At 38.5% G+C, this 26,377-nt stretch overlaps 1 protein-coding gene across 6 annotated transcripts in view; it reads right to left on the bottom strand.

Moving 5' to 3' along the window:
- The window catches only part of INPP4B (inositol polyphosphate-4-phosphatase type II B), a 332,333-nt gene that overhangs the window by 296,550 nt on the left and 9,406 nt on the right, over window positions 1–26,377 (bottom strand). Inside the window, exon 1 of one of the 6 annotated variants that reach the window (XM_068404350.1) lies at window positions 4,193–4,251. The exons of 4 other annotated variants lie outside the window; for them this stretch is intronic. The gene's annotated coding sequence lies outside the window, so the exon portion shown is untranslated. Of the gene's footprint in view, window positions 1–126; window positions 211–4,192; window positions 4,252–26,377 lie in introns of those variants that run through there. One more of the 6 variants, XM_068404351.1, reaches the window with a different exon arrangement.

Raw genomic sequence — 26,377 nt, 5'->3', positions numbered from 1 at the left:
AGGAAGTAAGAGTACAAAACAGGAGTCAGCAAAAAGAACTGATATATGACAGGAGTTTCAAATACTCAGATATATTCACACATCTAAATGAAAAGTTTGAAAATCTAAACTTTATTTAGGTTTTACCTTGTAAATCATTAACAGGCAATCAGCTGATTAGGGAAGAAAACTCTTGGCTTACATAAGCTCAGAGACTGTATTCAAAAGAAGGTTTCAGAGGACCTGCAGATGGCAACCTGAATATGAAGGGATAAAACAGTAGGTGAATATTTGTCTTACAACAGAATCTTCCTTTTAGTATTTTCTTTTTCCCACTGAGGTAAGATAGGCAAGATCTATATACCAAGTATCACTAAACGCTGGGTTATCTACAGAAGGTATCTATTGGCAATAAAAAGTTATTTCTTTCTATAAGAACTTAAAGATGCGCATCAGCTGCCTGCATGCAGTCAAGCTACCTGATTTTACCCATGGAAAATTCCAGCTTATTTCTAACTTTTCAATCTCTTCACTGCTGTCTCCTGGCATCTTATCTCCTACTAGCAAGATCAAAGCTAGTCTCATCATTTATTGTTTGTAATTTTCACTTCTGCTTCGGTAGGCTGCCAGTGCTATTGTAAACTATTTGAACAGATTATCGTCTTAGAACAGTTCAAATGTTACTTCCTACCATTTATCAGCCATTGTGGCCTTCCAAAAATAAAAAAAATCAGAATAAAAAATGACAGGCCTGCGCTATTCAGCTAGTTAGTGAGTCATGTCACTTCCTAGGACACCCTTTACTGAGCTTTCCTAGTTTGGATGAAACAACAGTAACCTTGAAAAACAACTGTGATTTTTTTTTTGTATGTATAGAGGAAAGGTAACAGAAACATTAAAGTTACCTGTTTTTCCCAATAGTATGTCATTTCAGTTGTATTTTATGCTGAAATACACACATACCATATTGTAATAACTTTTACGCCTTTATCCTCCCTAAATTCTCAAATCTGTCACCCTTACCCCACAGTGCCCTAAAAAATAAACACAGGAGTTCCAGCCAACAAGACTCTCCCTAATCAGAGCCAGCCTTCTTCCAAGGGAGGCGTGACCTTGCAATGGTATAATACAGCATCACACAAACCTACCAGCACCCTTGATTCATTATCACTACTGTCTGCAAGTCCCTCTTAAAGTCTTAAAACTAACACGAATTTAAAAGTGAAGTATCTATTGAAAAAAGCTGTGAGAGGTGAGCTATTCTATTTGGAGACAGACAATGAAAAATAAAATCCCGGCTTGGCTTGAAGGGATACCCTGCAGCTGAAAAAAAAGCAACAAGACAGACCAGCTTTGTCTTCCCTTTAGCTAACAGACTCCTCAGTCAAGCAAATTCCTAAATGATTCATGTAGTTTCCCAGTGTTCAGATGCAACCTTCCAGAAAGATATTCCTGCATTTTGCTTCCCCTAAAAGGGATAATACAAATAAACATCTACTGCAAACAGGTATGATCTGGCGCACACACGCTGAACGATGTACTTCCAGCTACTGACACTGATACAAATGAAAAACAGCCCTGTGAAAAAAAAAAGTCATTTATCAGTTGCAGGAGTTGCCCCATGTGGTTCACAGCCTAACAAACTGTACCACGCAAGGCAGAGGACTGAACAAGACTGCTGCTTTCACCAGCACAGCCACCTTACCCTGACTCAAAGTGTTCAAACTGCAACTTCCTTCAGGCCACACTTGAGCAGCCACTGACCTGACTCAGGCGCAGGGCTCCTGGGGAAAGGGAGCCCTTCTTCCCCAGGGCAGCACTAGTGTTGATACAGCCACACAGTCAGCTTAAGGAACTTATATTGGTGAAAACCAACGTAATCAAGCTGTTCCCTGGCCACAGAAACGCCACTGCCAGCCCAACAGAGGACAGGAATGTGCACCCACAGGTAACCTTTCTGCAGGTGACCACAGATGTGTCAGCTTCGTATGACGGTGTAACTGCAGCCTCAGGACAAAATTCACATATAAAGGACTTCAAACATAGTCCTTACTCAACAAGATTCCTGATAAATTAATCCATGAGTTTTTCTCAAACCTCCAACCATAATTTCAAGAAACACTGTCTTCAACTCCCCTTTGTCCCACGTCTGTCCAGGTGACTGCCTGCCCAGCCACACTGCCTTCTTTCCCCTGCTGAAGAGCACAACTGCACTGGCTACAACTTTCTCTTGGGCCAGCGAGAAAGCTGGATTATGGCAATTATCCACTTTAAAACTAATGCTTGAAAACAAATACCAGAAGATTAAGTCAGTCTTCCAAAACCCTATCCAAAAGCAACTGCATCACTTAATGTTCCAAAGACATCAACTACACACAATATGAGTTCAGCCACTATTATGACACCGTGGTTTCACAGCACATGGTCTCCAGCTAAATATTAGCATTTCAGTCACTGCTTATTTACAAATTTATTTACACAGCAGATCCCTTTCTCTAGTCTCCAGGAATGTAAACACACAAACCTTTTGTAACCTGCCATTTCAAACAAAACAAAACAAATACCCAAAGCAAACCTGAGTGTAGTCCAGCTCAATTCACTAGGAGCTCCTACACACACGACAGTAGGCAAACCCGTCTGGAGGGGGTAGTGTGCTGGGACCACTGATCCCATAAAGAAAGGGACAAGGGGAGGACACAGTAACCAGTTTCAAAAAAATATTGCACTATATTAAAAATAGCAGCATGCTCCATTCTGCAAGATACAGTATTTGAGTGGCTATAACTGGAACTTTTGCCTCTGGAAGACTTATTTCCTGCCTCTTCCAATATCTATAAAAATACAAAAGGTATAGGCAAATTTAAAATACAACATTGCTATGACATCAGTTTTACTGGCTATTTTTACAGAAAAATTACTGTACTAAGACTGCAGCTTGTACTCTGTAAGGTACAGTAGGGGTTTATTTTTAAAAAGTTTGCAGTCCTCAAACAACCTTGAATATTAAAGAGATTTTAACAGCAGTTTTGAAAGATTTGGGGTTCATTTGAGCTCTTAAAAGATTTTAGCTATAAGACAACTGAGTCAAGTCACCCACATAAAGTAAAATACAATATAACATCATATTTTAAGAATAGAGATATAAAGTACTTGGAACAAAATCCCTTCGCTAAGTTTCAGACAGCTCTGGAGTTCACTACTATTTTTCTTTTGGTATTAACAGGAAGGAACCCCTCCCACTTTTCTTAATAGCATCAATTCTGCTTTGGCTGTCTTTTCCCCCCACAGTCCTCAAGAACATAACAGAAGTGTTCTTCCTTACAGAAACGCTTTAATACATCTGTGAAGAACCAGCAGAGACTTCGTTTTTACTATGCCATGGCTAGGGAGACACGATGAGCTCTCCTGCTCCTGCACCTTCCAAGGGAAAGAGATCACCGGGTTTCCCTCAATTACCTCTAAACTGACAGAAGGAAAGCATGGAAAAGTAAGGGAGTTAATATTTGATGATGATATTTAATTTGAATAATTATAAGTCAACCAAAATACCAGGAAAAGAAATCTTTATATGAAGTACATGCCCTAAATATACTGCTCCTGAAAGTTCACAAATATCTGGTTACCTACCGTTCTAATTAAAAAGCTAGTATCACTGTTGAGAACATAATTGCTGAACAAATAAATCTAGGAAATGGCGACTTAGTGCTGTTACATTAAGGAAGAGCAATAGATCATTTTAACTGTGTCTCAGTAATAATGATTCAATTTCTATAGGCAAAGGAAGTCTCAGTTGAACAGAAACTATTACGCCATCTGGGGAAAGGAATAATCAGGGCTAGATGCAAAACAAAGTTACAGGGGGAAGAAATGCAACAAAACTCATGGAACATGAAAATCACCAAGGATGTTACTGCTTTATACTGATCTGGCAGCTACAGCAATAACAAGTCATTTATTGACCTTTTGCCTTAAGATCAAAGATATATCCTCAATTAGCAGATAAGAATAACATTCATGTATTTTAAAGAATAAGACATCTCAAGACGACTTACAAGCTTCACAATTTTTTTAAAGCAAGCTGCTGATGAAATCTCCCTAAATTCACCCAAAGTGAAAAAAGATTAGAAGAAAGTAAGAGGTGATACTTTAGAACCACAGGTTGAATCCAAGGCCAAAGGATGATACAGAAGACGATCAAGCTCACCCTACATACCTATTTCAGTCGAGATCAGGACTGCTCAACCTGCACATCTGCAAGTACAAAAGGTCTCTTCCTTGGCTTATTCCATGGGGACCTATGTGACTGCCGATTTTGTGGCTGCAGAATTCCTCACTGTTACAACCTGTAAGCAACACAGATACCATGTGTGGAAAGTCAAAACCTACTAACACCTTCCCATGCAGACAGGCAATTCGGTAAGTGTAACACTTCACTCAAATTTCCTATTCTTTAATATCCACCATTACACTACCTGTTTTCGCTAATATGTGACTTTTCACTAGCTGGAAACATCGAGGAAATAAAAAAATTCTGGAAAACAAATTAAATCTTATTTCATAAGTTATTAATTGGGGAATAGAGCCATATATGTAACTGGATTTCTGCATACAGTTATTCTACTCTGTAACATAACACTTTACTCTCTTCAGCTATAAGGGGTCATTGGCAAATGTTTTGCTAATATTTTTTTTAAACAACCTTAGTCTAAGAAGTCGAAACTCACAAAGAACCCAGCTACATAAAACCCACCAAAAATATCTGTTTTTCAGATTAAACACCTCATGCAAAGATAAAAAGTTCACAGCAATAAAAGAAAAATAAGGTTGTCGCAGTTATACACAAAATACAAAATTCAAGAGTTGGTTTCATGAGATATTCATGCTCCTTAGGTACAGAATTACTTGGGTAAAGAGCCCACGACTTCAGAGGTATGATACAATTGTTACAAAACAGGTATGTCTGAATTAAATGAATGGCTTTGTATGAAACATGAAACATAACTATGATTTTTCCTAGAGGCAGTGCAGGGCTGAATGTTTCTGTGATTAAAACCGAAAGTGCACAGTAGTACAGAAACTGAGCTTGCCTCAGGATGTGAATGGCTGGTCACAGCCTCTTTTCCATCCCTAGTAAAATCGCACCTGATTGCCCAGCCTGGAAAAGCTGCTCAACATCTAACTGAAGGATTATCACCTATATTTTAATCAGACCTACATACTTTGAAGGATTCTCAGCTTCTAAAAGACCCTCTGGGCAAGAATAAACAGGGAAACTAGCCTGAAACACAGAAACAGAACTTAGAAGGGGACCAACAAACCCAAAACAGCAAAAAAATCTGACTGTAAAAAGGCTAAAAAAAAGAATATCCCTCAGATCTTCAGCCTCCAAAGCTCTGCAGTGGTGGTTACAAACAGGCTGCTCCTTGGTCACACTTGCGTTCTTTGCTTTCCTGTCATCCTGTCACAGAGGCAAAACAGAGCACCTACAGCCTGGCCAGGGCTTTGAGTAAGCTCCTCTCACCAATCTGGGTAATAGTAAGCTCCTGACACGTGTTTGCAGCAGGCGGTGATGCAGCAGGAAGGTCTCACAGCCTATGGAGAGGGGCTCCACACAATAAGCACAGTCTGAGGAAGATGCCTTCCAAACAAAAATAGTGGCTGGACTAAACTCAATCCCACTCAACACTGCAGCAGTTATCAGTGCTTACTAGTGACGTACAGCCAGATATTGGAGAAGAATATACCCATGTAGATAGAGTGACTATATAACAGTACAATTAATTCAGCACAAAAATAAATTTGAATAATACCATAATGAACTATCTTCCTCCTCCTCACTGCATCATTTCAACACAATTTCATTGCATCACTGCAGACTTGAAGTTATTTTGATCTTAACTACATTTGCATACATTAATGGATGTGAATCTCTTAAGATTTAAATCTTTCAGAAGGAATGCTTTCTTTTGTATTAAATAATCAGGAATATTAAGCAACTTACGAAACAATAACGTTTCTCAAGAAAGCGAGGCAAAAGCATTTTCTAAGAAATGCAGTTCAAGGACATACTTCTCAAAGTCTGCTTCAGGACTGCAGACTTTGTGGAAAGAGCCACCAGAGAGTAACAACTGGACTAGGACACCACAAAGAGAAGGAATGTTTGGGGACATAGAAAGAAAGGACCAAACATGCCAATACACTTTAAAGGTGACAAGCAGGAGGAGTGTTAGGGTTGATGTTTAGAGTTGAAATAGTGAGAGACTCTGGCCTGGGAAGAGTGTAGTTAGAGTTGGTGGGAACAGGAAGGAGAGAACGTGTGTGAAGGGCTGTGGAAAGAGAGCCCTGTGTGGGAGCTGCTAGCAGATCTGGAAGGGTAACAGAGAGGTAAGAAGGCAGCACGCTCAAACCTCAGGGTCCAGGCCAGAAGTGAATCAGTTGTACGATCCACTCACAGCTTCTTCCAACTCTCTAAACAAACCCAGGTAAGGTGGCTGCTCTGTGGACCAGCAGCCCTGTTGCAGCTGGTGGAGGGGAGTACTTCCTGCAACTGATGCGTAACAGCCTTAAAACTTATTTCAAGTAGAACTTCAATGACTTCAGGATTTTTTCCCCTGTACTTGAATTTTCAGACATTAGTCTAAACTATTGTGTCCACCTTTGCTTCAAGGCAGAAAAGCAACTTGTGTAGGAGTTTAGATAAAGAAGTTTGAGAAACTTAAATTCCTCTGGTAAATCATTGTTGCCTTTGCCCGAGAACGTCTTCAAATTTGCAGATTGCAAGCACACACACACGTGCACATGAATCGTATTTTACAAAATCATTCCACTCAATTTACCCAGCATAGGTTGGTGTGGTTCCCCCTGTCCCCTATTCATTATCGTGTATCAGTATCTTAAAGGGAGACAAAAAACATATCCATAAATGACTCGAAAACCCATTTCTTCCTTAATGTCCTCAAGGCAGTCAGGCAATTAGGAGCATGTTAGTTAGGGGACATGCACAGTGCCAAGTTTCTCTGGTTGTTTCTCAAAATTAACTGTCTCTTTCTCTTCCCATCGTACAGATTTTTAAAATAAATAAATAAATGGAAGACTGAAATCTTGCATTTTCTTTGGAATGCCACTAAGCTGGCACTTTCTTTGTACATTCTAGGTAAATATCACCAAAGCTTTAACTTCTGCCCAACGTTTCTCTTTGGTTTTAAAATATTATCCTCCCCCTGCAGTAACACAGATGAACAAGACTTCTTTATTAACCCATTTACTGTTTATTTGCTTCCCCAAAAAACACTTAGCTAAATTTAATTAGTCTATGGCCACATCAACTGATTTCTCCTGCTCTACCAGAATAAGAAGATTCAACCTTTATTTTGCTCTAGCAAAATAGTAGAATGTTAACTTAAAATCACTGTGTAGGGAGATGCATCAACAACTCCCTTGCCACTAGCACAAGTGTCAGGACCAGTCACATCAGACTCTTTCTGCAGGTGGATGGGAGAGGTGTGAAGTCTGGAGGGGTAGTGAAGGAGGGGTATTATTATTGTTGCTTTTTTTTTTGGTGCTGCTGCTTTTGAAATGTGTGAGAATGAAAGACTGTTCCTATGATTACCTTTCAAGCACAAAAAATTACCAAGGGTCAGAAACCTGTCAGTTATAACATCATCTGTTTTAGAGGCCTGAAGTCCTATAAAACATTTCTCTTGACATGGAAATGAAAGGCTTCGGGCAACTCTTTTTCTAAGTGTTGTAGCAGCATTTCAACTTCATTGGAATTAATACTCAAAAGAAACTGCAAAAAAAGTATTTCTAGGAGACAAACTTGACTGCAACCAGTTACTTATGGTTTCTACCAGACACCAGTCAACGGAACTCAGGGAGCACACACTGGACACACAGGATTAGTCCAACCACATTAAAAACCAAACAGAAAGAGACCTCTGTGTTATCAAACCTACTATTACAGGCAACATCAGAATCTAATCCTTTTCACAACATATTTTAATTGAGCTCAAACCTAGAAGCAGCTAGATAGCTTTGTTTCAATATCCCCAAAGGAATGTTGTTCCAGCACCTGACTGGTTTAATGGCAAGAACCTTCTGTAATATCCAGACTAAATGTCTTAAAGTCCAAATTACCAATGTCATTATGCCAACACTGACCTTTACCTTACATTTATGTTCTCTTCTTTCCCTTACTGGAAGTGTGAAAGTTTTGGTTTTGTTTTTTTAATTCTTCCCCTGTAGGGAATGCTTTCCAGTCCTCATAATCCTTCCCTGAACCCATCTCTCAGGAAAACATACAGGACCAAAAACATATAAATACTCGAGATACACAAAGTCTGAGTTGAAACTCCAGTGCTCAAAACCAGCCTTACCTGTTCTTGGCCCTACAATTTATTTTCAAATTTAAAAAATTGTTAGACCTCTCAACCACAAGATCTTGGCCCTACCTACCATTATCAGAAACACTTGTTCTCCAGTCAATATGCATGATGGTAGTCTCTCACAATGCGTCCAGTAATTTTAATCTTTGCACCATGACAATTACCTGTTTCCAGATCCAGCACTACATCTGCTTCAGAAGTCTACCAACACCCCAGTAGCGTCTCTTACCACCTTTCACTAAACTGACATCAATCTAAGCGGCTTCTGTTTCACTTACGTTGTCTCTACATTATTAGAGCAACGCACCACGTGTTAGTCTGCTATTCAATAATCTCTATTTCTAGCTTTCCTGAAAAGCTGTTGTATCCTTCAATATTCATGTTCTGTCATGACTGCTATGCTATCTTATAGCTGACATTCAGTTTAATATTTTGCAATTCAAATTATTCCATTTTATACCCCAAGCTCCTGCTATTTGCACAAAAGTGTTTCAGCTTTATTTGCACTTCAGCTAATACAACCTTAACTGCATTCAAAGCTGACATCGTCATAACCACTACCTACAGCACCTGACTACTCTCAGAAATATTTATTGCACTTAACTTTTATTCTAATAATTGTCCACTGCTCTGTATAGTTACACCACTTTATTTGCTGTGCTATCCTGGCTTTCCTACCTCTTTTCATGTGTACTTTAAAGAAAAAAAAAATCATAGGCATTATGCAAATCTCTCACATCTCTCAGTTTGAAGTTCTTCAGCAATAGCACAAATTCTCAATGCCAGCAGGCTGTTTCTCTGAGGATTACAGTTTTACCTCATCTTTTAAAAGACTCCTCTTCCAGTAGATGCATTTTAAATGGTCAAAATTTCCAAATCACTTCTGTAGGGACAGGTCTCAACTTTGTTATCCTGCTGCACCTCCTCCTTCCAAGGCCTGGGAGAATTCTGTTCAGTGCCAAGTGAGCCTCCACACAGACATGCAGCTTCTCCAGCCCACTGGACTCTTACAAAAGAAACCTTCAATATTTCTACTGTCTGCAGAGTCACAAACATACATCTCTAATTAGCCTCCATTACCCAGATTTCTCTTCAGCTTTTGTTTTTTAGAACCACAAGCTTCCGCTGGTATACTGAATAGACATGTTATACTGAAGTGGATTTACCATTTTGTCCAGCACACCTGTAAACTTACACTTGTATGTCTCCCCATCTCTCCATTCCTCCAATACATCAAAGTCTTATGTGACCTCCAGCCTGTACGCTTTTGGTCCACCCATGACAAAGCAACGCATTAAACAAAATAGGTTAGTGGGCTTGGAAAAGAGGCTCATTGCAACTTAACAGTTCTTTCACCTTCCCCCCCTCCCAAAGTAAAACAGGTTATTACCTTCACTGCCATGGGTTACCTGGAGCTTCTAGTAACTCATTTTCTAATCATTAATAAGGAGGGAAAAAAATATCTCCCAGGAAAATACAGGGCAGGTTTATTTCTAAATATCGCCTCTTTTTAGAGGTTACTAAACATACTCCTCTAGATATCAAAAATCCAAATATCCTACTAGAAACTGATGTTAGAAAACATTCAAACTGGAAATGGGCTTTAGTCACAGAAAAGTATGAGACACTTCAGTTTTATATTCACAGCAAAACAATGCACACAACTTAGAGAGCTGCAATGGTACTACTGTAGTAGGAAAGCTCTGAGTCTCAAATGGTGGCTTGTCACTTTTCTTAAGCAACAATAAAGAAAATCATTACAAAGCATGAAAGAAGCAGCAGCCACAAATCTCTACTTACCATACTCCCCACATGTAAAATGAAGTCAGAAGCAATTTAGAATGAGAAGCAGTAGATAGCACTATCTCTGTCACTAGGAGATATTGATAGAAAAACAAGCTCTACTTACTAAAAGAGAACGTGAAATGAAAAAACATGCAGAACATGCAATTTTTGCAGCAAAGGCAAAAAATTGCAGTTTCTCATGGCAGAGAACAGAAAAAGTTAATATAACTCTGTTCTGGATCCTTAAGACAGATTTCTAACCACAGAATCACAGAATGTTAGGGATTGGAAGGGACCTCGAAAGATCATCTAGTCCAATCCCCCTGCCGGAGCAGGATTACCTAGATCATATCACAGTCCATGTAACACTTAAAATTCCTTGAGATTATACTGTTTACAAGATGCTTTGCTTAATGTTCAGAAAGTTATGATGGAACACTAATTTTATTGGACCTTTTTATGAAATGACAGTACTTTCTTCTATGAAAAGAACAACACATATTTTTAGCGTGTATTTTCTGAAGATATTTGGTCTTCATGTTTTCATTAGGAAGAACAAATACTATTCACACATACCTGAAGTAAATACAAATATTTTTCCTCATTTTACATGCCCCTCTCAATCTCAGTAACACAGTTTGTAATAACCGTATATGACTTTAAAAAAAAAGTGGCATCTCCCCTTGGAATCTTTTCCCTTAAGCTCCTTATCGTACTATCACCATGGAAGAACAGACAGAGCAGTAGCTGGTATACTTTTCTTCTATCTGCTACTGCATGATTTGTTAAAAAAATGGGGGAGGGCAAGTAAAGAAGCGGTTGCATGTAACCATAATGGTACAAGTTTGTTTTTACCAGCCTTTGGCTTTATATACAGAGAAGATGCAAACAGGAACACTACCAAAACACTACATGGATTCGATACCAAATGTATTTTGGTACTGAATCCAAAGTTTATGGACACTGAATGACTTTAGCATTCCCTCAGATTAAGCCCCATATTCTTGCTGGAAAGCTAAATATACGCAGATACGTTTATCAAACAGGTTTGAGCCAGGTTACTGAAAATACCAAGCATGCTCCTTAGGTCCAGACTGTACCACAAAAGCTTAAAACACTAAAACAAAAAGTTACAATTGCATCTTTTGAAGTACTAAAAACGACAACGTCCATTATCTCCACTTACTTCATGGCACCTAAGAGCTATCCATCTATTCTGAGAATAGAATCTCACCCATTTTACAAAAAGAAAAAGAAAAGCCAGTCATCCTTACAAATCTGAAACACAACTCTCTAACCAATTCACTCATCAGCGATACAGAATCGCAGTAACTGCTACAAACACAGAGGGAACACCGCTTCTACCCCATCTGCTGAAAGGGCACAGCAAATGCTCACAGGGCGTTTCCCTGCCATCAGCTCGCTCCTTCGAGGTCGTCCGGCCCTACCGCAAGCATTAAGCTAACCCTATTTCTGGTCTACTGAACCTCACTTTTCCAGCAGTTACTTAATTTCAGGCACAACATAAGCCACAGGTACTTCACCCTCACAAAGTCCGAATAACTTGCCTATCACATATAATGAGACAAGTCTAGTAAAACAAGAAAAGCTGCTTTGATGCACACTAGACTTTTTTGAAAGCTAAAACAATAATTCTACTGTAAGTCATTTACATTTGGTTTCCAAATTATTTTTCAGCAGGTGACAAAGCTTTGTGAAGCTTATCACATCTGCTTGAACATATATATATATATATATATATATATATATATATACACACACACTTAGCTACCTTCTTACTAGCAACCTTGCTTCCTGGCATTTTTAAGCCTCTTAGTATTTTAAATGCATCTTGATATCCCACGCACTGGCTATATTTATAATACACAGGTCAGCAAATTTCTGGTCTTTGATGATCTTTTCTTTATCATTGATTCCTTTTTTTTTTAATATTCAATTAACTGTTTTTTCTAATCTAGTTGCAACTTTGGGATTACTTTGAAGACAAAATTGGCAACCTGTATTTCACAAAAACGATAAAAAGATGGAGATTCTATCCAGACATTATGCTCAAACTGCTACCAGTTCTGTATCCACAACTGTTATGTACTCAGACGTAGCTCACTGATGCAGGTACAAGACAGTCAAATGACAGCCAGTAAAGAAGCTGCAGGCATGAATTGATGGGGTTAAAGGAAAAATGATTTACTGAAAACCTAAAGTAGGATTGATCATATAAAGGATTAGCAGGATTATAAACACAGATGGATTATAAATTAATCCATCTGTGATTAAGAGACCAACTCACTGATAGGACTTCTGGGTAGTATTAGATGAATGACTGAAAAAATCATTCTGGATTTAGCCTGGGATTAGACAGTAGGCAACTCCTGGTATACCTGATTGCCTCTGTATTTTTTCAGACACAGTAGGAACCGACTTGTACCAACCCACAACTTGCTTATTATTAATTTCATAAATTTAAAAAAAACCTGAACAACCTATTCAACTGCAAATGGCCCTTGTGCCAAAGGGAGAAAATCTGGAGTCTAGATGTGTATCCTTAAATGGAAACTAATGAGGATTACTGGTAAAACCTTTAGACTTCCTAATCACTTTAGCAGGTTTTGGATGTATTACAGCAATTTCTACAGCAGCCTATAGAGGATAAGAGAATGGTATATCCTCAGAGGACAGGAAATACTAAGGCATCAAGTTCTGCTATTGAAGATGAGAAGAAAAAGACAAGCTAGTCCCAAAATAAAAGAATATATACGGGAAGATATTAATTCAGTGCTCTCATAGGAACACAAAACCAAAAAGCTGCTCAGAAAAATAAAAGAACAGAGATAATGGAGGGCTTATTTACAAATATGCAAAGTACAAATCCATACTTCCTAACTTAGGAGACTCATCAATAAGTAAGGTATAGATAGCTCAAGACTTCTTTCACAGCAGATCTCTGTAGATGCAGATAGGACCAAAACCTGCATATTGTGGGGTTATTGTTGTTGGCCTTTTTGTTTTGTGTGGAGTAAATTTTAAAAAAAAAAAAAAAGGCACAGGGGAAATACAAAGCTTCCAGGCACTGTGAGACCAGAAACATCTAACAAATCTAACATGATGCTGCAATGGACGCCTACAGTTATTTTCACAGGATTTGTATTGATGAAGAATTAACATTAACACTATTAACAGTCTTTTTAGAGCTAACTTCAACCAAACCAGCAGATTTATCATGCAACAGGAGACCACACTGATGGAGACAGCACGTATTTGCCATAGTTCTCTTTAGGCCACTACATAATATAAAGCCTATATGTCAACCGTGATTGCTCCATAAAGCCAAAAAGCTTTTAGCTACCTCTCAAAGCTTCCCCTTTATAAGCCAGGACCAGCCTGAGCATAGAAATAAAAAGAACAGTAGCATGACTCAATACATAGTCATCAGGAATTGCTTTTAAAGGAAAAACAAGTACACCCAACTGCCTTACCTGAGCTTAGCATGTCAAGACACTGACTTCAAGAAACTAGTGTTGATTACTTCTGCTTTTTCCCCTCTTCCCTGAGACTTTTTTTTTTTCCTACAAAGCTTACTCTCTCCCTCTCAAACAGGCATTGTTGCCTTCAGCAGTAACAGTGGTAAACTGTAGTACTCCTATTTGCAAGTCCCTACTTGCAGAAGGCACCACCCCCACAGCAAGGGGGACAAAAATAATGATATGCTGATCCTCAACACCTGCTACTCAACACAAATGAGCACTGGTATCAACACAAACTAGAACACCTGGCTGAGACCTCTGACAGCTGAAGAGCCAGAACATCATTTGCTTCTGCTGCCCAGCACCAACACCACAACAAACTAGTAAGGACAGTAACTTCTCCAGCCACTTTAGCAAGCCACAGTAGAGCTCATCATCTGCTTTCTACTCTTATTTCTCATTCCCCTGTACTAAGCCTGGGGGCAGGGATCTCAGGATGTTCAGTAATAAAACTTGGTTTTAATGCATGAATGTTCCTTTTAATCATAGATGAATCATAATCCCTGAAGGTTATGGTTTTCCATACTTGCAAGACCGCTCCTGATGGGATTAATTCTTGTAATAGCATAGCTGATCACCACCATTAAGCAAATAAAAAACCCACACAATCAAGCAGATAAATGTATGCAAATAAAACAACTTCGTAAGATCTGAAAGGACTCAGTGCTATGTCTAGAGGATGGCATAGTTTTATTTCTTAGCCTAAAATTTAAGCAAAGCATTCAGAAACAAACAAATCTCTCTGCCCACCTGGAGTAGTGATCATCTAGGTCCAGCTGCTTCAGTATCTACGTTGTTTTCTCCTGCCAATCTTCTCCAGTCATGGAGCCCTTTACGAGAGCACCTACTCTGCCCCGCTGAGTCTGATTACAGACTAGACATGGCTAACTATAGACTGGTGTCATCCTGTTGTCAATAAAATAAATCATTGCTCAGCAGAGGTCTTTACAAGGTGGCTCTATATTCCTCAAAACCTTGGTAGATAAAACAGGCCCTGGAAATCACAGATAGATGGATGTTAGTGCTGTGATCCTGCAAATGCTTTGCCTTTCAATGACTGATCACTTGATCCATGACTATACAACTTCAATCCACTTTTGATTCTCTTACAGCATAGTTCTCCACCATACACATTTTGGTTAACTAGGAAAAGAAAGAAAAAACCTAAATCTTACCTTAGGCTTTGCATTCCATCAGCCAATACATGGTATATTTGTGGAGCAAATGTTTCAGACATATTGGAAAGGTCGATGATATACTTAATGAATCGTGAAACAGTGTCCTCTGCTTACTCTCAGGACTTTCTTTTCAAAGGGACAAAATTCTGGTTCTACACTTTGAGCCTTGGAAGAGAGTTCTTGGACAGAGATTATAGGCCTGACATCTTGATTTATTCATTTTCTTAAAGAGTTACAAAGACACTAGATGTCTGAATGCTCTTGCCTTCCAGAGGAAAAGTAATTTTCCATTTCCAGGATGAAAATGGCACTGTAAGTGGTATGTTCTCTCACTTTGATGAAGAATTCATTTCTGTACAGACTGCTCTGACTGGAAGGATAAGATGAATGGAATAGCTAACTAACAAACACTTCTGGTCAGGAGACATGCAGAACCAGCAGTTTATTTTTCTGCTCCTTACATTCCACTGCTGCTACCAACATAAATCAAGCTGAGCTGAACTGATAATGGAGCAGGAAGCAACAACTGATCAACTTGCTGAAATTTTCTTTAGAAGAAGAGCTTATATCCAAGTAATATTGACAGAGAACACAAAAAACACCACAGAGAATCAGTCAAATTTTTAATAAAAGATTCCACCTAAAGAAAAAGTGGAAGTTTACTTTTGAGAACGTTTCCTAGTTAAATTCACATTGTGAATAGAATATTCATGCTGAGTGAGCCACAATTTCACTTACATTTGAAAAAGTAATTAAAACTAAAATTGTGAGTTAAGTATTCTTCCACTGCTGCAGCAAAAGCTGTGTATTGTGTGCATTGAATTGTGTATTACATATTCTCAGCAGTAAGGAGATCAAAAATACAACACACAACGCAAGCAGTTTAAGAGCTTTCATGGACTCATCATTGTGCCAAGACAGAAAGAGCTTCTGGGTACCTACAGCTCAAAAGAAAAGGTGAAGAACTGATAGTTTCATAGTGGCACAGCACCTTCTGACACTGGGATGAACATACGCATGACAGCTGGTGTTACGAACCCAAGCAATGAAGACTTGCCTTTCATTAAGGTCATTAATTATGGCATCCAGGGCAAAATCTGACTAACTCCAACATACATACTTAGAATTTCCTACGCAGTTTCAGATAGATATTATTCTTCCCTTTGTCCTTTATGGTAGCTACTTAGTTCTGTTAAATGGCTGCTGCATTTCACCCCAACATAGTAAAGATAAACAAACAAATAAAAATCCAACAACAGAAAAACTGACACCTACCAGTGTATAGTTCAAGTATCTGGTTACACAGTGTTTGGAACCATTTTGAAAAGAAAGGGAAAGGAGAGGAGTAGCATTTAGATTAAATATTTCACTTCTCTATTCTGGGCTAATCCTTAAAAGAAGCCAGAACCTGGCTGGTAATAAACTAAACCCTCATTTCCTCAGCAATAAAATGGTCCTACATCCCCCTTCACCCCAGGGAGAGAGGTGCTGGAAGCCAATCTGAGCAAGAGAGAAGCAATTTACCCAAAGCACCTTATGCTCGGACTAATCTGAACAGCACAGAGACTGTGGGGCATCAGCTCAAAACTGACATAAATTAGAGCAATCCCAATTGAGCCTGAAGAGAGAAATGTAACAGTTTAATCTTCTACTGTCCCAAAATCCAGTACTGTACTTCAGATCTTGCACTCTGGAGATGATGATCAGCGCTGGGACATCTATTTAGTTAACAGAAAAAGAACCCTGAAGATAAAACATATCTCAGGTTTCTCAGTAACCCTGCTCTGCCTACAGCAGTGCCAGACTGACTCGTCACAGAAAACAGCTGTGTCACCAGCTGCCATACATCAGAGGTGGGGGAAGATTGTTCTAGGACATTTCATACATCTTAAGATTCAGCAGCAGCATTTATGCTGTCTATTTACTCTAAACCAGAGCATTTAAAATACAAAAATATAGAAAGGATAGCTTACCTCCTAATACCTACTTTGCAGTAACCCTGTTTTACCACAACTCTTTGCCACACCTGGCCAGAGCTGAGGTTGTCTCCTTTAGGTCTGATACTGTCTGGCAGTCAGTTCGCTGTTTTTCTTACATGGCAGGCATCACTAAAGATTATTTTACCGAATACTTTGTTCATTTATTTTGTTTGCATTTGTAGGTCTTCAGGTTAAGTGAAAGGCTAAGTACAGATTCAAGCAGGCAGTCTGTATCTATTTAAATATATGTCAAAATTTTGAAATGTTATCATACCCAAATGCTTCCATCAAATCCCTCATCCACAGGGAAGGAAATAAAAGGAGGCCTAGCTTGAGGTCAAGTTTTACAGTCATTAAATGAGCACATCTCCCACTGACAGCTGCATTCTCTCCCATTTTATTTCACTTCCATGGATGCTGATAACACAGTTCATAGATTTGACTGGTAATTTGCATATTAAAACTAAAGGAAGCAAACCACAGTGAAAAGTGGTTAAAAAAATACAACAGTAAGTTTTGACCCCTCGATCACTGGCCCAGAAAAGTATAATTTGCCTCTTTTTATGTCATCAGGGGACTCAATCCCACTGTGTCCCCTTCCTTTGTTGAGTCTGCTAAATTATGCTTCAAGGAGTGAAGAGTATCAGTTCACCAGTGGCTGCTGGCAGATATATACAGATTCCAACTCAGCACTGCACTTTATAGAAACTTAACTTTGGGGTTTTTCTTTTCAACTACATTACGTATTTCAGTTACAGCATTCAGGAAACTTTATTGGGTCACAAGTCATCCAGTACAATAAATACACTGCTGTCCTGCATCAACTGATTTCAGAATACTCCTATCCCTCTTATTTCATACGGTGGAACTCAATACTACCTAGAAAGGCTTCGCATGCTCTTCTTTCTTTTTCTGTCAGTGGTAAGAAGTGACAAAAGAAGAGAAACTATTACAAATAAGAACTTGTTACCACCTTCTCATGGCAATGGGTTACTGGACACAGATGGTCCACCTAGAGCAGGGGAAAACATGGCAATCAACCTTCATTTAAGAAGATATTGACTTAGCAAAAAAAGTGCAAGTTAGTGACTATTATTAGATTATCTTTTATTTCATGCCTATCTACAACATACATTTCCAAGTTTTCTGATATTCTCTGATGATCAAATTTTCATCTGTTCATAGAATACAGCTTTCTCTCCATCTAACAAATTACATACCACAAGACATTACTACTATCCATGTGCCTTGTAACCAGTCATCTTGTCCCGGTAGGATAAGAAATCAGTCTTAGTTTTACAGATTAAGATTGCTTAATTAAGATTACTTATTCCTGTGTTGGACTGAAAAATTACAATCACTCCCCATTCTCTTCAAATGGAAGATGGTGATTGGATATTTTTTTTTAATTAGCATTTTGATTATGGCTTGCACAAGATTTTTTGATAGTCACGAGGCAATTTATCTGTAGACTATACAAAATAAATTGCATTTTACTGATAAACTACATAAAAATTTTTAAAAGTTTTATTTTATATTTGAATGTCATATCTAAACAGGCATAAGAATATAATTCGAAAACAAAGGACTACTTTTGACATACAATTGAGAGACATTTTTGTTTACGCTTTTGTTTAAAAAAAAAGACAACCGCTATCTGTCATGCTCAGAATTAAGCTGCACTTAAGTTTTCTAAAGAAAAACAAAGGCAGAAACTAGGAGAAATACAGAAATGTCATATTTTCCCTTGTTCTCCCAGCATTTCTGTTATTTCTCATTTTTCTGGTCAAAGAGTTTCTCAAACTGCTCAAAGGTTTGTGCAATCACCTTCTTTGCAGGTGTCCTGCACCACCACCAAAACCAGGAGACAAGACATATAATGAGACAGTTTAGATAAACTTTGTTACTTTTCATTTGATTTCCTTAGTCTAAAACAACACGCACAACTACACTTCAGACATTCATCTTCTTTTTCACATCGCTGAATTAATACAATTTGTCAGGAAAAGAGCCTCAAAAACTGAGGAAGAAAACAATGAAGACAGCAAAATGAACAAAGGGACTGCCACTTCACCTCCAGCTTTCCAGGCTATCAGGGCCCATCCTTGTCATGCTTACTAAAATATTCTCATCCTGATCCTTCATACCTACCTTTGAGGCTCTGAGCTTTGATCAGCCTGGTTTAGTGGAAGGTGTCCCTGCCTGTGGCAGGGGGGTTGGAACTAGATGATCTTTAAGGTCCCTTCCAACCCAAACCATTCTATGATTCTGTGATACCTCCTACTTCAATTATCCCTGGCTCTCATTAAAGGAACTACCTAGTCTTTGTTCCCACAAAGCCAGATTTCCACCATTTCCAACATAAGATTTCTCTAGAAAAAACACTCTATTCCCAAATCTTTCCCAGATAAACATGGTAATTTTTTTTCCATATTGAGGCAGAAATTCTCTACAAGGCCATACCTAAAATGCTCTTAAACACTTATGTATTCCACTAAAAAAAAAAAAAAAAAAAATACATTTTCTAGCCAGAAACTCTATACTTTTGTGTTGAAAAGAATTAAACCTCTTGCATTCAGTGTGAAGAATAACATTACATTTTAGATTAAGGCAAAAAACTACCACTTTTAAAGACAGAAAGAACAAAGAGAAGAAATGTTGAACATATTTCGGTATACGGCAATATATAGTTCTAACCAGATCATTAAATAATTCTTAATGATATTGTGTTACAACTAAGCCAGAGAATAAGAAACTGCGCTGGTAAGCAGCTAAGAGCACAAACAAAAGTGCCCCTGCACCTCGAGGGACAGAGGCACAGAGGAATCACAAGAAATCTTGCAAAAAATTATTCAGAAAAGATATTCAAACCATAGCTCACAGCAAGACTTTTAACAAAACCACCAATGTGTTCTGTTTTTAATAAGGATGCAGATTTAAAACTAAAGACCTACACCGAGGTCAATTTCTTGGTCTGATCTGAACTTTCTGTTCCAACTAAGTCATCAACTACAACCAGCAAATTGCCCTGCAGAGTGAAATTCTTATGAGCACACATCTAAGGAGACAACTTTTCCACTATGTCCTACTTCTACTTACGCACTTCTGTGAATGAAGAATAGAGCTGTAAAATATCAAGTGACAGGGACAGAGCAACACACAAGTACTGTGCCAACCCAGAGTTCACTGTAGTGCTGACACAGATGAGAACTTTCAGCTTTGTTTTTCAGGATTAAGGTAATTTTAAAAGCTACAAATATGGATCTTAATCTAAATTCCTTTCAACTTAGTGTTTATTTCGTTCCAATGTAATCTAACTTCTGGCAGACACATACAAAGGAAGATTTTATGCCTTATCCCTTAAGCAAAGAGTGATTAATAAGCACCAAAATTCCAAAGGAACTATGAGAGATATCTTACCTACCTCATCTGCAAAAATGACTGTAAGGTATTTCTTATTAACCGAATTAAATATTAATGTTCCTTAATATTACTCTTAACATTAAGAAACCTCACATTTTAAATATTAAATCCACAACTAAAAGTAAGTTTGGAAAATTACTCGCAAAAAATGTGTTAGATGTTGAATCTAGTTGCCATCATCAAGAATCACTGTCCCACTGAGCTAGAAGAGATCCACATGCACACGCTCTGACTCAAAACATCTCCAAAATGATGTCAGAGAGGCACAAGGCAGTAGTACAACTAGACACAACAGGAAAACTTGTCACATACTGTTAATTTAGTGTAAGCGCAGCAGCTTTTTATGAGAATGCCGATTTCTTCCTTAGGGTTTCACAGGTTCCTCTGGCATGCCTCTGTTTTCTCCCTTGCTGCCGTTCTGGCACTCAGCTTTATGATGTTCATTTATACATGAGCACTTGGTTCCAGCTTTTTCCCCAACTACAGTAAAACAGTCAGTGACTAACGCAGCTACACAGACCAGTAAGAATGCCAGTAATTTACTAAGTAATGCTGCTCTTTGCAAATACCACATCACATACTCTGTAACAATGTAGGAAACCAAGAAGAAGTAAAAATGTTATTTCAAACTGAAGGCTGAAAGTATTACATTGATTCATTCTGCATTTTCAGGTTAACGGTGATTTTAAAGTTTAAGATTTGGCAGCTCTAGTTACAGTCCAGCCTCAAGGCTCACACAAACACTCATCTTTACTCAAGCAGTTGAGTGCTTCCCTGGGCAATCCAGCCATTACCATTTCCATACACCTCCTATGTGCTAATGAGTACGTGCAGCTGGTAATGCTGTAGCCACAGTGGTGCAATAACAGACAAGACAAGGCTTGCAGGCCAAGATGGCATCCACACCACCATAAGCTGCATAACCTAGTGCAAGTAATGTTTGCTTGATTGCACAGATGATGTACTGCTCAAGCTCACTCAGAGACGAGTGATGATTCCAGACCAAAGCATTATTTTTAATAATTTATCTATGAATTTTAATATTTTTAAAACATTGAAGTCCTGGACCTGGAATCCTATCTTCTGAGACCATGCTCTGTATACAGAGCTTTGAGATCTCACCTGTCTCTTCTCCATGATCTTCTTTCCTACCCTTAAAAAACACATGAGCAGCACATTTCCCAACTGACGCTCTCATCCACTCACTTCTTATTGCTCAACGTTACTTATTTTGAATAGTAAATTACAGGAGGAGGATGTCTGGCTTGATACTATCAACCCAACCACATACAGTATTATTTGATGTGGTTATGACATGCAGACTGGTAAGGACAGGGACGACAGACACTTAACGGGCCATTCTGAATCCCGTAGCCAAATCCCTCGATAAACTGTGGAATAAAAATCATAGTAATGCTGTCCAGGTTAACTTGTCTGCTGATTAAAGCTCCTATTCCCAGTGGAGTTTTGAGGAGACTGGATACCACAGGAGTTAGCAGAAAAAAAATGGATTCACGCTAATTTTGTAACACTTTGACCACTGGGAGCAGAAGTCTCTCTCAACACGGAAACCGAGGGGAAACGTGGCAAAAACATTCCTCAGATTTTTGTACTGTAGATTAAAAAAAACTCTCCGCTTTTCCTTCCTTCAAAAAATAATTGGTCTTTTCCTTCTCACGTTGCCTAATATTGAAGAGCCATTCATTCCAAATCACATGGAATACAAACCAGGGCTTCCTCAAGCTTCACAACTGTTGGCTTGACAGTTGTCTAAATTCATTCCAACATGGTGCTGCAGCTATGTAATGCTTCTTGAACAACAACGCATTTTCCGTGTGATTTGGGATTTGTTCTCCGATATGCTAATGTAAGTTAACTTGGTGATTCTCAAATGTCTATCTGCCTTTACTCAGTCAATTGTGAAGTTATTCATATCTTTACTATGGACTATGGCTTGCTTAGCATTCATTCTTCCCTACCCCAATTAAAAAAATGATTAAAAAATCTCCACTGGCTGCTGTAACTAGATAAAGAAATTAATACAAAAGTTTTGTTTTATTTGGGATTTTTTTCCTTAATTTTTAAATATCTAAGCATATTTTCTAACAGTCAGTATCTCATTAAAATGACCATTATCCATAAATGAGATAAAATACATTTGTCACGAAGAAAAAGCCTTATCAGACTCATTGGTAAAAGTGAGAAAAACCAAACTTTAATTAGCTGTGTATCATCAAGATCAACTGAGAGGTAGTTTTATACCTGTGGAGTACACAGAAAATACTAATAGAAAGTTCATAAGGTATTTATCTTCCAATAAAGAGAAGAAAATGCAGTTCCTGCTACAGATCTCAGCTTTCCCCTTGCTCAGAAAAGGAAAATTCAATATTTTATGAGGAAAACAAAAAGGAATGAAGTATCAGGTAGTTAGGATATTAAAAAAAAACAAACAAACAAACCAACCAACTTTTGCACACCACGCTGCTTGTACATTTTTAAAGTAATGCCAAAGAAAGTTTAGAAAGTCCCCTTTCTAAAATGTTGCACTTACAGGCAAAGTGTTAATGTCTGTAGAAAGACTAATGGTTTTCCAACATATTTGATAAACAGGTTAACTAAATTAGATTTTTTTTTTTTTAATTAAGTTGGTCCCTTGCCTGGAGCAGCCAGAGTTGTTTACCCACAATGGCCGTGAAATTCCCTGTGTTTGATGGTTTAATTATCTCCTTCTTGCCTGGTAATTCTTTTAAGGCATTTCTTTTTTTGTGTGTGGCATAGCAAAAAGAATTATCTGTCTGTCTTTCTCTGTTCAATCTTATGAACTTACTTACACTTTGTGTCCCCTTCTTCAGATACGATGACTTTTAAGTTGATGCACTAAGGCAGTGCTTATTTCAAATATAGTACACATTATTTTATTTATTTTCAGTTACCTGAGCCACTGCAGTCCATGACCTACACAGTCACCTGCTACCTACAGATATTACAAGATCTTAATTTTGTTTACTCATTTGGTTGCATCATCTGTCAGATACAGAAAATTCTACTGAGAAGAGCATGGCAAGTTACACACATCTCCCACCCTAATGCTAGGTCCTGGCTTACACTGTCTGATTCTCTCAGTAGCCTGGGTATGATAAGAACTAGGTCTATGAATACCCTTCACTGAGCTAGAAAGACAACCAGGTATGAAGAAAGAGCAAAAACCAGTATTGCTGACTGTAATAAGAGGACGAGTTAACTGCAGTATGACAGACTCTACATTTACAAGTTTTCTTTACTAATGAACACAGGTATACTGAACACTTCTCATTAAGTTCCAAAAAATAACTATATGTACCTTTCATTAAAAAACAAAAAACTGACTGCTTAGCAGTATGTGAGAATCTAATTTACTTTAGTTCAAGGTCTGTTTGATCAACAATAATTCTACATAAAAAACTTAAATTGCTTCTCCATTAAGAATTGAAACAAACTAAACTTGTTATTATGAACAAATTAGAACAAACTCAAATCTTTTTATCTCCCAAATAACCATCAAGACTAACACTATGGGACAGTTTGAAAGGCAAATCCTGATCATCGAATTACCAAATGGTTTGGGTTGGAAGGGACCTTTAAAGATAATCTAGTTCCAAACCCCTGCCATGGGCAGGGACATCTTTCACCAGATCAGGTTGAGTCCTGTCCAGCCTAACCTTGAACACTTCCAGCGATGGGGCATCCACACAACTCCTCCAAGCAACCTGTTTCAGTGTCTCACCACCCTCACTGTAAATAATTTATTCCGTATGTGCAATCTAAATCTACCCTCTTCTAGTTTAAAACCATTACCCCTTGTCCTGTCACTACAGGCCCTAGTAAAAAGTCTTTCTCCATCTTTCTTATAAGCCCCCTTCTTATAAGTATTGAAAGGCCACACTAAGGTCTCCCTGGAGCCTTCTCCAGGCTGAACAACACCAACTCTCAGCCTTTCTTTAGAGAAGACGTGTTCCAGCTCTTTGATAATTTTTGTAGCCCTCCTCTGGACCCACTCCAACAGGTCCATGTCTTTCCTGTGCTGAGGACTCCAGAGCCAGATGCAGTACACTCCAGGTAGGGTCTCATGAAAGCAGAGTAGAGGGAGAAAAATCACCTCCCTTGACCTGCTGGCCATGCTTTTTTTTATGCAGACCAGAATGCAATCTACTTTCCAGGCTGCAAGCACACACTCACAGCTCATTTTTAATTTTTTATCCACCAGTGTCCCCAAGTCCTTCTCAGCAGGGCTGCTCTCAATCAGTTCATCGCCCAGTCTGTACTGATATTGATCATTGCCCTGGCTCAGGTGCAGGACCTCCGCTTAGTCTTTTTTAACTCCATGAGGTTCACCTTGGCCCACTTTTCTCAAGCCTGACAAGGTCCCTCTGGATGGTAAAAGCTTCCCATAGGGTGTCTAGAAAGGAGATATCAGAGACCTTGTGAGGCCAGGACATCATGCCAGGGAAGCAAAAGAAAAAGGAAACCAGGAAATAGATAGGAAAGTCTGATTTCTGTGCTTTGCCTTGTGTGAACAACACAAAAGACAAAGAACAGGACATATTATCATGGCTAATACAAATAGTAAAAGAAAACCAGAAACATTTCATCAAGATACTCACAAATCCAAATTAAAAACACTGAAGATTCTGATGCTCTTCGTGACCCAAATGCACCCTGTCGTATTCCTGCCTCAAAGGGAGCCAGTCTCACATGTGAACATTAAGGAGGCAGCCTCATATACACAGAAGTCCTCTAAACATAAACAGGGGCAAAACAACCTTCCAGGTAAGATGGAAAGTGGCCAAGCACACAAAGACTTCACTTCATTGTTAAAAGATTCAGGAAAGTTGCAACACCGAGACTCTTCATGGCACATCCCTTCATTTCCCATCTGGTAAGAAAATTTCTACTAGCCCTGATGTTTTTATGACTCCCCCGAGGTTCCCTGCTCTGCAGACACTATCTCTCCTCCAGTTTCTCGCTGCCATTCTACCAGAGGCACATCTTACCTTACCTGTTAAAGATATCAGTACATTTGACCGAAATGTGAGTCTGAGCCTCATCCCAATGAGTGTCTTCAAGATGGGACCTATACTTCCTTCCAAGACACCAGCACTTCTGTGTCTCTCTGGCTATCCTGTCCCTTCTGTGCGTTTCCGGAATCAACACAAGAAGGGCTACATTACTAATAATTTTTAAAATTTAATTTTTTAAATAAGCCCAGAAATTTTTTTAGAAAATAAACTGCAAAAGCCTAGATCTTAAGAGTGCTTCCTTGAGCTTCAGTAAACTTTCAGCACTGCAAATGGGGTCAGAATCTGCTCCCATCACTTAAGGGAGGTAAGAGATATGTGACATTGCTGACTATACAACAAAGGCTCTTTTGAATTATTTACTACAGCAGAACTAACAAATCATCTGGATGTAAAGCTGCAACACTGCTCCAAATACAGAAATGAAAAACTAGGGTCATAACTGACAGGCTGATGTTGTCTTTTAAAATTGCTTAAAAATATATCTTCTGCTACGTTTTCAGTATTCTTGCACTGCGTAATTCAATTTTCGTCAAAATATTTCTACCTTAACCTTCAAACTATAGTGGGAGACATCGCTCTTTCGGAACACAAAAATAGATTCTCAAAGCTGATGTTTTTCAGGACTTAGGAAGTATCTGACAAGAACACAAACTCCCACAGACGTGGGCTAGATCTTCATCAGTATTTTCTTCAAAATAAGCAAAAGGTGCACATGTTTTGGGGGTGTTTTGGTTTATTTTTTTTTCCCCACCAACTGGAACAGTTCATGAGGACAAAGCTATTATTTTTTTTGTATTTACAAAAAAGAGGTAGCCACAAACCTCAGGTAAAATTCCACTTTACCTGCACTACGTTGTTTTGATGAACTAGATCAGACAAAGGAGAAAAAAAAGGGATCACTGCTTCAGGCAAAATGCCCAAGCATGTCATTCTATTGTAATATACCAAAATTCATTGTAATTTCAGTGCACTGAAAATGAGTAACCATATTTTTCTTTTGAAAGAGGACAGTTTTTCTGTGTTCTGTTGTTGATATAAATCTTAATAAAT

This window comes from Nyctibius grandis, chromosome 6, assembly GCF_013368605.1.
Source record: "Nyctibius grandis isolate bNycGra1 chromosome 6, bNycGra1.pri, whole genome shotgun sequence".
Classification (NCBI taxonomy): domain Eukaryota; kingdom Metazoa; phylum Chordata; class Aves; order Nyctibiiformes; family Nyctibiidae; genus Nyctibius; species Nyctibius grandis.
The sequence above is the reverse complement of the archived record's forward strand: the minus strand, read 5'-3'. Positions and strand labels throughout refer to the sequence as shown.